The sequence below is a fragment of the Camelus dromedarius genome, chromosome Y, assembly GCF_036321535.1.
Source record: "Camelus dromedarius isolate mCamDro1 chromosome Y, mCamDro1.pat, whole genome shotgun sequence".
NCBI lineage: Eukaryota > Metazoa > Chordata > Mammalia > Artiodactyla > Camelidae > Camelus > Camelus dromedarius.
The window spans coordinates 13,957,586-13,967,053 of NC_087473.1; the positions used below are offsets into that span (position 1 = coordinate 13,957,586).

General features: G+C 43.0%; 1 pseudogene; it reads right to left on the minus strand.

Moving 5' to 3' along the window:
- Positions 1–216: 216 nt before the first annotated feature.
- LOC135320381 (ubiquitin-like modifier-activating enzyme 1) lies at positions 217–8,509 on the minus strand (annotated as a pseudogene).
- Between the last annotated feature and the right edge of the window lie 959 nt (positions 8,510–9,468).

Genomic DNA, 9,468 nt, shown 5'->3' on the forward strand with positions numbered 1-9,468 from the left:
ATTGGGCCCCTGACAAAACAAGGACATGACACATCTGGATTAATAACTGTTTATTAAGAACTCAAACTCTAAATGGCAGAAAGTAGGGTGGGGGAAAGGTTCTCAAAAAGATGTAAGGCTTATGTGTGTGACTGGGCTCAGCTTCTAGCATACAACTATAGGGGAACTGGAAACAGAATGACTTAACCAGAAATGAGGTAGAGGGGTGTAGAGGGCTCAGTAGATAGTGTATCACACATAGGGGACTTTAACATCCTTGCCACTCTCTTTGCTACATCTCAGTTCAAGCACCAATGCTCATATGTGCTAACCCAGCTTTCTCTTCAACACTTGACTCATGATTTCTGCCATCCTGGGGTGAGGAAGTAGAGGATCAGGAATGTAGAAAGAGAGGAAAGGACTTATGGGGGCAAAAAAGCAGGGAAAATGTGAACATGAGTTGCATCACTAGAAACTGAAACTTCTCACCTAACAAAGGACCTCTTTCAGCCCACCGAGTGGCCCAGCTCATGGCTGGTCTAACTGTTCCTTGAGCTTGCTTGCTGGAATGAAAAAGGAGTAGAGCATGGATACACATTGGCATAGCATGGTGATCTCTAATTTGTGCTCTATCTGCAAAAGGTGGAAAGGAGAAGCAATAGTGTCACTAGGATGAGACTATCAGTCACGTGGACTATCATCACCCCAGTGAGTGAAGAAGGGGTCTTACCTTAAAGTAGTGAAGGAACTGCTTGACGGTCATCTCTTCACCATTAGGTTGCAGCCCTTCTATGTCAAAGTGATCCCACAATGTTGACCCTTGGTTATAGTACTGTGGGACAAAGTGTAAAAGAGTAAAATGGGAGTGACCGCAGAGTATCCTCTACACATTATTTCTCAAACATGTCAGTTACACTTCCATTTTAGTCAGGTTCAAAGAATGAACAAAGGATACACAAAATACGTATTTTGTATTTCAATAAAAGAAAGCCTCACCTGGTATGAAAATGAGATCCAGTCTACAGAGATAAGACACACCCACACCCTACCCACACACACACAGATTCAGTCACTGACAGGTAAACACCAAAGGTTTCTACACAAGCAAGACCCTACCTGGTGATAAGGTGGGGTAACGGGATCACAGACAAACTGAAAAAGGGCAGGGCCAAGTTGATAAAGGTGTTCTTATAAGATTCAAGCTGTTGATATCCCTGCACCACGTTGTATAGTTCCAGACATACAAGGTCAACTATAGCTGTTCTGGTTGTGGCAATGGCTGGGATGATCTTCCCTGCAATCAGCTTGGTCTGTGAGACAGAAGATGACCAGGACAGGTAGCTGTTAGACAAGTTCATGGTCTCCAAAAGAGATCAAATGTGAGAGATTCAAACTTGAGAAAGGGTGAAAGCTAAGCTCAAGACTATTATTACCTTATGGCAATCTGCAGGGAGAATGTTATAGCTCTCCGCCTGGAGGTTGGATACAGCCACAATGAAATACATATGAAAGTTGCTGTCATCATCGTGTCATGAGTGGAGATGGAAAAAGAGTAAGGGAGACAGGGTTAAAGGAATAAAAGTTTTCCTAGTTCCTGGGCACTCAGGAACATTCCCATTAATTACCTGCCAGACCAGCCAAAGAGTCTGCCAGACCAGAAAAGATAACTGGGCCAGGTGGTAGGCCTATAATCCCCACAAAAGCTTAGGATAGCCCAGCACATCCTCCCAGCCTGCTAAGAGTCCCTCTCACAGCACCTTCTAAAAGTTGATGGGGTACATCTTGAACCCATGTAGGTTCTCCAGGCTGGGAAGCATGGTCTTGAGCTCCTGTAGGTGGTTATCATCTGTAGAAAGGGAAGTTATGTTGGCATTAAATACATGTTATATCCCAGGCCACAGTCTGAGGTAAAAGCATAAGTCCAGGATGAGGCAGCTATATTCAGGCAGACAAAGAATTTTAAAAGGAGAGATATTGTGAAAATGAAGGAAGGTGGAAAGGTAGAGCAGAAAGCATGAAAGAATTTACCTCAAGCAACCATCCTTACTTTAAATTGGAGGAAGGAAGGACCAAAGGACAGTGTGGATAAACCTCAGACCTGAGGTCTCAAGAACAAAGCCAGTGGCAAAAAACTACTGCAGAGGCTTGGACAGATGGAGAAATAATAGGGGTGGTGACTCCAGGCCAACTGTAAAGGCACCCTCACCCATAGAGGAACTAGTCTGCAGCTCCTGGTCAGACACATGGATCTAGATGCCAAATTTAGGTGTGAACTTGGGGACCTGCAGAGACTGAGTATAACCTCAGCAGTTCAGTCTTGAAAGCCCATCAGCCCATAGGCCTGGGCAAAGAGGTTGGCAGCAGCTGTCATGTAGCCCAGATGCAAGGGCTAAGAGAAGGCAAGGTATGGAGGAGTAAGTACATCAGTCCTCACCTAGGGAGCCTCAGCCTCTTTCTCATCCATCCACTCACTTTCCACTCAACCCCAGGAGACACGGGAAAGTAGACTTACATTGTCAACATCAAAGATGAATGGATGTGGACAGTGTTTAGGCCCACACCAGAAAGGAGCTCCTGAGCTTGTAAGCCAGTGAAATAAAAAGGTTTTCGGGAGCAGGGTATGAGAAAGGAAATCTCTCTGAGAATTACAATTCCTCACCTCAGGCCCAGAAGTCTCAACTCTTCATCCCTGTCCACTCACTTTGACTAGATGCAGAGCTGTTTATGAACCTTTTATAGATTTCCAGGCATTGTACTAACTTACCTTATTAACTTAATAATTATCGGTTAATCCTCACAAAACTCTCATGAAATAGGTCATCATTATTTCTACTTCTTAGATGAGGATATGGAGGTGCAGAGACGAAATACATGACTTTCTGAAAATCAAAAGCAGTTGGGGCTTGAACCTACCTAAATCTTATGCTCTTAACTCCCAAATTTCTCTTCTATAATCTCCATAGCCGTGACTGATAATTGGGTATGACTCTTCCTAAACCTAAGGTGGATATATACTAAGTATCTTCCTTAAAAGAACACTGACTAGGGGAGGAGAGGACAAAAAGAAACAGGTATTTGACTTGAAAAATCACTTGCTTAATCATTTTATGAGATCTCCAGGTCTTGGTGTGCCTGCCACACAGCTAGATTAACTGGAATGAATCATGTTAAAATCCCATACTAACCTGTTTACTGTAAACCTATTCTGAAAAATGGATCCAACAAGTGTTTAATACCTGGTTGGGAGGAAAGTTGTGCATCAGTTGTCTAATTTTCGAATACTGAGTATGCCAGTGGTGGTAAGCCCAGTTCACAAACTCAGCCCAAGTCTGTGGCCACTGCAACACCAAGCCGTGTGCTGCATGGCCTCTAGCACCTCCAGGGGTTGGGTACCTGCTAGCTGCAGTTTTCGCTCCACAAACTTGGAGTCTGTTTCAACAATTACAGAGGTCACAAAGTCAGAATTACACTGTGTTCTCAAGAGTGAGTCCATGGACACCTAGTCCTGACCACTAAAAGCATAAGGCTCAAGCAGTCATTAATTTATCCAAAAACTAGGCCAGGTCCTAGGCATTAATAGTGGTTACAGAATGCCTTGACTGACACGCAGAGGTAGGGTGACTGAGCATTTGGAGAGTATTACTCATGTGACATGCTAGTTGACATTTTCTGCAGGCTGCTTGAAGAGTCCTTCAAACTCATCCCAAGCCCACTGCAGACATAGCAAATACACATTACATTAGGTAATGGGAAACAAAATTGGTTTCGGTCAACATCAGACAGACAACCAGTGAACACAGGAAGAGCGTGGCAGCTGTAGAAGAAGAGAGGAAGAAAATCCTGCAAATGTGACCAGTCAAACTTAACAAGCCCCTATGACTTTGGTTTAAAACCCAACAATCTTGTTCTGGGCAGAGGCTACTACACAAGTGTAGTTTCATGGAAAAGTTATTATTAAGATGTACACCTTACCCTAAGTGACATCCCTCAATTAAAAAAAAAGTTCACACCAACAATAAAACAATGAATGATCTCTCTGCAGGTTCTATGACAGGCTTTGCCCTCTGAGAATTAATAGGTCAATAAATAAAGTCATTGGTGAACTGATTTGGGACATATTAATGCTGAAGTTTCAAGTTTAGCCTTGCCACAGTTTTGTGACCTTCAGGTATAACTTTACCTCTGTATCCTCATTTCAAAAACACATGCTGTATCAGTAATATCTATACCTCATTGGGTTGATAAGAAGGAATGAGCAAACATGTATATATTTAAATTTTATTTGAACAGTGACATGGACATATTATGAGGTAAATGCTTTATTTACAAAAGGCTTGAGGCTTACATATGAGGATTCCTCTTACATATGAGGAATCAGAAACATAAAGAGGTTAAATCCAAGGGTCACTTTATTTGTTTATTTGTTTTAAAAGCATTTGGCCCTTCTGCATGTTGGGCAGAGAGTACCAGAGGAATGAAACTATAGCTGAATATAACTTTTTAATATATAATAACATACACATATATAGTAATGAATACATACACAGACATACATCTACACATCTCTTTCTCTACATATACACACACAAATGAATACACATGAACATGGAAGACATGGACTGGGAGAGAGACACATACTATACTGAATTCACAAGTATAAATTCATTCCTTCTGGAAGGAAAATTGATAGTCTAAACCGTTTCTTTTTCTCATTTCCTTCCTACCACTGTAACTCCTAAACATGGCCCGAAAGACTGCATTAAGAATTCTTCTGATAATAAAGATGGGTTGAAAGGGGACTGGAATAAGTGCCAGTTAATGGGTTGCTTTTACATTACCAATCTAGATAATAGGTATGCTGCCCTGTATGTATGTGCATGATATAAATAGAATTATCCCAACAAACTACCCATTAAATTTATTATGGCTAAAACAAATAGAAAATTAGTCCTAAATATGGACTTAATATTTGAGGTATTTAAATAACTAGCAGAAATGATATTGAGAAGTTAATGTTGTTCAAGAAAATAAAGTATACTCTGCATAAACATATTCTCACTTTACAGATGTATATGTATTACATAAAATATTTTATACATTCTAAACAATACTTGCTTCCAAAATAAAAAAAAATTTCAAGTTAAAAAAAATGAATCATGTTGAAAAGCTTAGGCTCCTGGGTTTAAAGTGTGGAAAAGAGGTTTGAAGAAAGGACATATGTTACATATGTTGAGGTTTGCATCATGTGAATAACAAGGGCTTGTTTGCTGAGACACTGCCCAGTGCCTGTCTACGCCACCTTTCTCCCTCTAAGGCTGATCACCTGCAAAGCATGCTCAATGACACTGGGGAAATTATTCAATATACAGATAGGGATGGACTTTTCTGGAGGGTCCTGTCTGGAGCTGTATGACTGTCAGGAAAGGGATAACCACTTCCACATTACCCTTGGTACCCAGTGTGCCTGACTCCAACAGTGGCTTACAGTAGTATACAAAGCGGTGGTCCACGTACATGCCTGTAAGAAGATAGTGGGGAGAGGGGATGAAGGGTGGGGAAAATAACATCAGAATACAACACAGTGACACACACTCCTCAAAATACACACACGACTCTGCCTTCATCCTTACCCATGCCCCAAGCTTACGGACATCCACATTGTCCAAGGCATTGGCCATACCATCCAAGTTTGGAAGAAGTCATCATTATAGACCTGTTCTGTGTCAGGGCTCACATGGTTCTGATGGCTTATCACCTGGATATGTGGATTTATTTGGCTCACAGCTGCACAGCTGTATCAGACTTCAATTTCTGGGTACAAATGAATGAACAGAACTGTCATTCATATATTCTCCCAATAAACTTTACAGAGCTATTCTGAGAACTGATTTATGTAATGATGGACAAGACCTAAGCTGTGAATTCAGGAGGCTCTGCAGTCTGTGACAGATGCCACATGGGTTGGAGCAGGGAATGAGTAGAAAAAGAAAACAATGGTGTAACAGGAGACAAGGAATCAAATATCTGTTGTCTACCCAAAATCCAGTGTTTCTTTTAAAAGAAATGCACACTTCTGGTGCATTCACCCAGAAAAAAAACCCCAAAGACTTCTGATTTACAAAAATAACAGGATCCTCTGAAAGCCCAAGACAGTTAATGTTCTTCTGCTCAAAATTCTATACTGATTCCCATTTTCACTAAGGGTAAAATGAGTTGGCCCCTATTACTCCTACAACCTACTCTGTTACCATAATCTATCTCTGTTCCTTAAACACAGGCAGGCATATTCCAACTTCAGGGTTTTGCTCAGGCTGTTACCTTCACCTGGTATATTCTTCCCTGAGATTTCTACCTCTTCTTCTATATCATCCTTAATTCTCTGTGGAAATACCAGTTTTCCAATGAAAACTTCCTTTACCACACTGCAAACCACCTTCCATGGCACATTCAATTCTTCTTTATCTTATTTTTCATTCTTGCCTCTCTATACAATACTTTTAATCCTCTGATGTTTCAACTATATACTTTACTACTGTATTTCTTGTTTGTAGCAATTCTGAAAAAATTCTGGTCTTAAAAAGAGGTGTTTTTTTTTAATGTGATGCACAGCTGTCAATATTTACTCTATTAGACATTTAAACTGAGAAATCTTAAAATACTACTCTACTTAAAAATGGAATAATTCCATTATAGTACAGATATTATGAAAAGAAATTCCAATACAAAAATTCAATGACAAGAGTGAAGCTTTATTTACATTCCTGCAATTTCTTTTAAGTTATATCCCAAACCCAGAGAGCTCCCCCATGGAATTCTGTGAGAGGCAATTTGGGAGTCCACGGAGATGTCAATCATTCACTATAAAGGACACCAAAAAAGGAAATAACCCCATAAACAGAAGAAACCAACTAGCAGATCAGGCTGTGCACAAAGCAGCAAGTGAATTGGGCTATGCCAGAGATCTTAGGGCCATCCCAAAGGTTCGACTAGCACCCAAACTGCTGCCAACATCTCCGACATACAGCCACAAGGAAAACTCATGGGCCAAAACTGAAGGAGGAACCAGTGGAAAGGAAAGATGATGGGTGATGCCTGATGAACGGATATATATACCTGAACAATTAGCCTGCTAGGTGGTCCTTCAGCAACATGAGCTCACCCACCTGGGAAAGACTGCCCTAGAGGCCCTGCTGGAATGGTACTCTCTGATCCCTCAACTTCCGTCCCTCTGTGACTCAGTCTCAGAGCGCTGCCTCATGTGTGCCCAGAACAATGCACAACATGGATCAACTGGACCAAGAGGAATCCAGTGCTGTGGCCAGGCTCCTTTAGAAATGGGTTTTGCAGAAATGGGGCCCAGCAGAGGATACAAGTCTTTGCACCTTTTCAGGATGGGCAGAAGCATACCCAACACGGACTGAGGAAACAAGACAAGTAAGAAAGGCCTTACTCAGAGACATTATTCCCAGATTCGGGATGCCACAGACCACAGGGTCAGATAATGGACCCACATTCATGGTGGAAATAGTACAAGTGGCAAAAACACTAAACACCTGCTGGAATCTACATGTGGCCTACGGACCCTGGAGTTCAGGGAGGATAGCGCGCATGGGCCAGACCCTAAAGCCGGAGATGATAAAGCTCCATTGAGAAACTCTACTATCTTGGACTGACACTCTGCCCCTGGCTCTCCGGTGGGTATGCTGTGCCGCTCGGTCCAAGATGGGAATCTCCCCTCTTGAAATCCTATATGGGAACCCCCCCCCCAATGTTAATAGGAGAAAAATTTAGAGAGGTGGAAAGCTTAGAACTTCATAAGCAGATGCAGGGCCTTGAAAAAACTATGTGGAAAGTCCATAGGTGGGTAACTGACAGGATCCCAGCCTCGTTGAGAACAATGTTACACACAATGAGCCTGGAGATCAAGTCTAGGTTAAAGATTGGGAAAAGGAGCCCCTCGAACCCAGTTGGATAGTCCCATACTCAGTTATACCAACCATCCTGACAGCTCTTAAAGAGACAGGTATCACCCCGTGGATTCATCACACCAGACTAAAGAGAAAAGCACCACCTCAAGATGAGGATATCTGGAGAATCAGCCCAGACCTTGAGGAGCCACTTGAAATCAGGACCAGAGATGCCCTCCTCACCTGCCAGAGAGCACCCAGCCTTCCTCTAGCCACGCTTGGAAGCAGGCTAGTCAACGCACAGCAGAAGCTCAAGGAACCACCTATCAGGACATAAAATGAACTGCCGCTCTGACTTTTAGTACTGAGTATTGTTGCTGTATTGCTAGCTGTAGGACCTATGGCCACTGCACCCCAGGATTGGAACACAGGCCAGAAGCTAATACTGGCTGTACTCTGTCTCTTTACAGTAGGAAGCCTAATGGTCATTCTGTGTCTGCTATAGTAACCATACCTTCCTTTTAAAAAAAAAATAATAAAATGAAACCCCAAACCCTTCTGCTGTTTGTAAAAGTAACTGCAAGCATATCTTTCTCAGTGGCAGGGGTTCCAATGGGACCCATTCACCGATCTGCATTTGGCAGGGACCTTCTCCCCAGGAAAACACCCCCAGGCCGACACGCTGAGGGTCCTTCTATACACCTGGTAAGGACTGGAAAAAAGAAATAGACCTTGGCCCATGCCTTATAACCAGGACCCCCAATTAAGTCCATTATGAAGCAAGGTCCATCACCTTCTTAATGCTACTAACCCACAACCAGCAAGTGATTGCTGGCTCTGCCTGTGTGCCAGCCCCTCAGCATGTAGCCAGCCTAATAGGCCTCTCAGATCTAACCAAGTTTAATGGCTGCCCTGGGTGGTCCCCAGACCCTGCAGATGTAAGCCCCAAGTCAGTTAATGTACAGCTGGCCCACGCAGCTCCTGACTGCATCCACAACCTGGGGACAAAAGATTCTGTAGGAAGTCTGGCCACTGCCCAGTGTGCTCAAGCCCATAACTGCACAACTGTTTACGGTTGTATGCCTGCCAAGCCCTGGTGCACACCGAGCCCAGGAACCTTTTTGTATGCAGGACGCACGCCTACCGGTGCCTGCCAGCCAGTTGGACAGGTACATGCACACTGGCCTTCCTTACCCCTCAGATGGACATAATGCCTAATAACCAGAGACGTCCCTACCCCTGATGGCACATAATCAAAATGGGCCATCCAACTGATACCACTACTCACTGGGCTGGGAATAGCAACTGGAGTGGGCACAGCAATGGGAGGAACAGCCTCATCATCCTACTATTACCAGCAGTTATCCACTGAGGTCACTGAAGACTTAAAACAAGTGGCTGAGTCCTGAATGACTCTACTAAACCAGTTAGAATCCCTAATGGTAATAGTCCTACAGAACATGAAGGGTTTAGACTTGCTCACCGCCAAAAAGGGGGGACTCTGTCTCTTCCTAAATGAGGAATGCTGTTTCTATGTAAATCAATCAGGATCATCAGAAATATGATGCAACAACTACGAGAT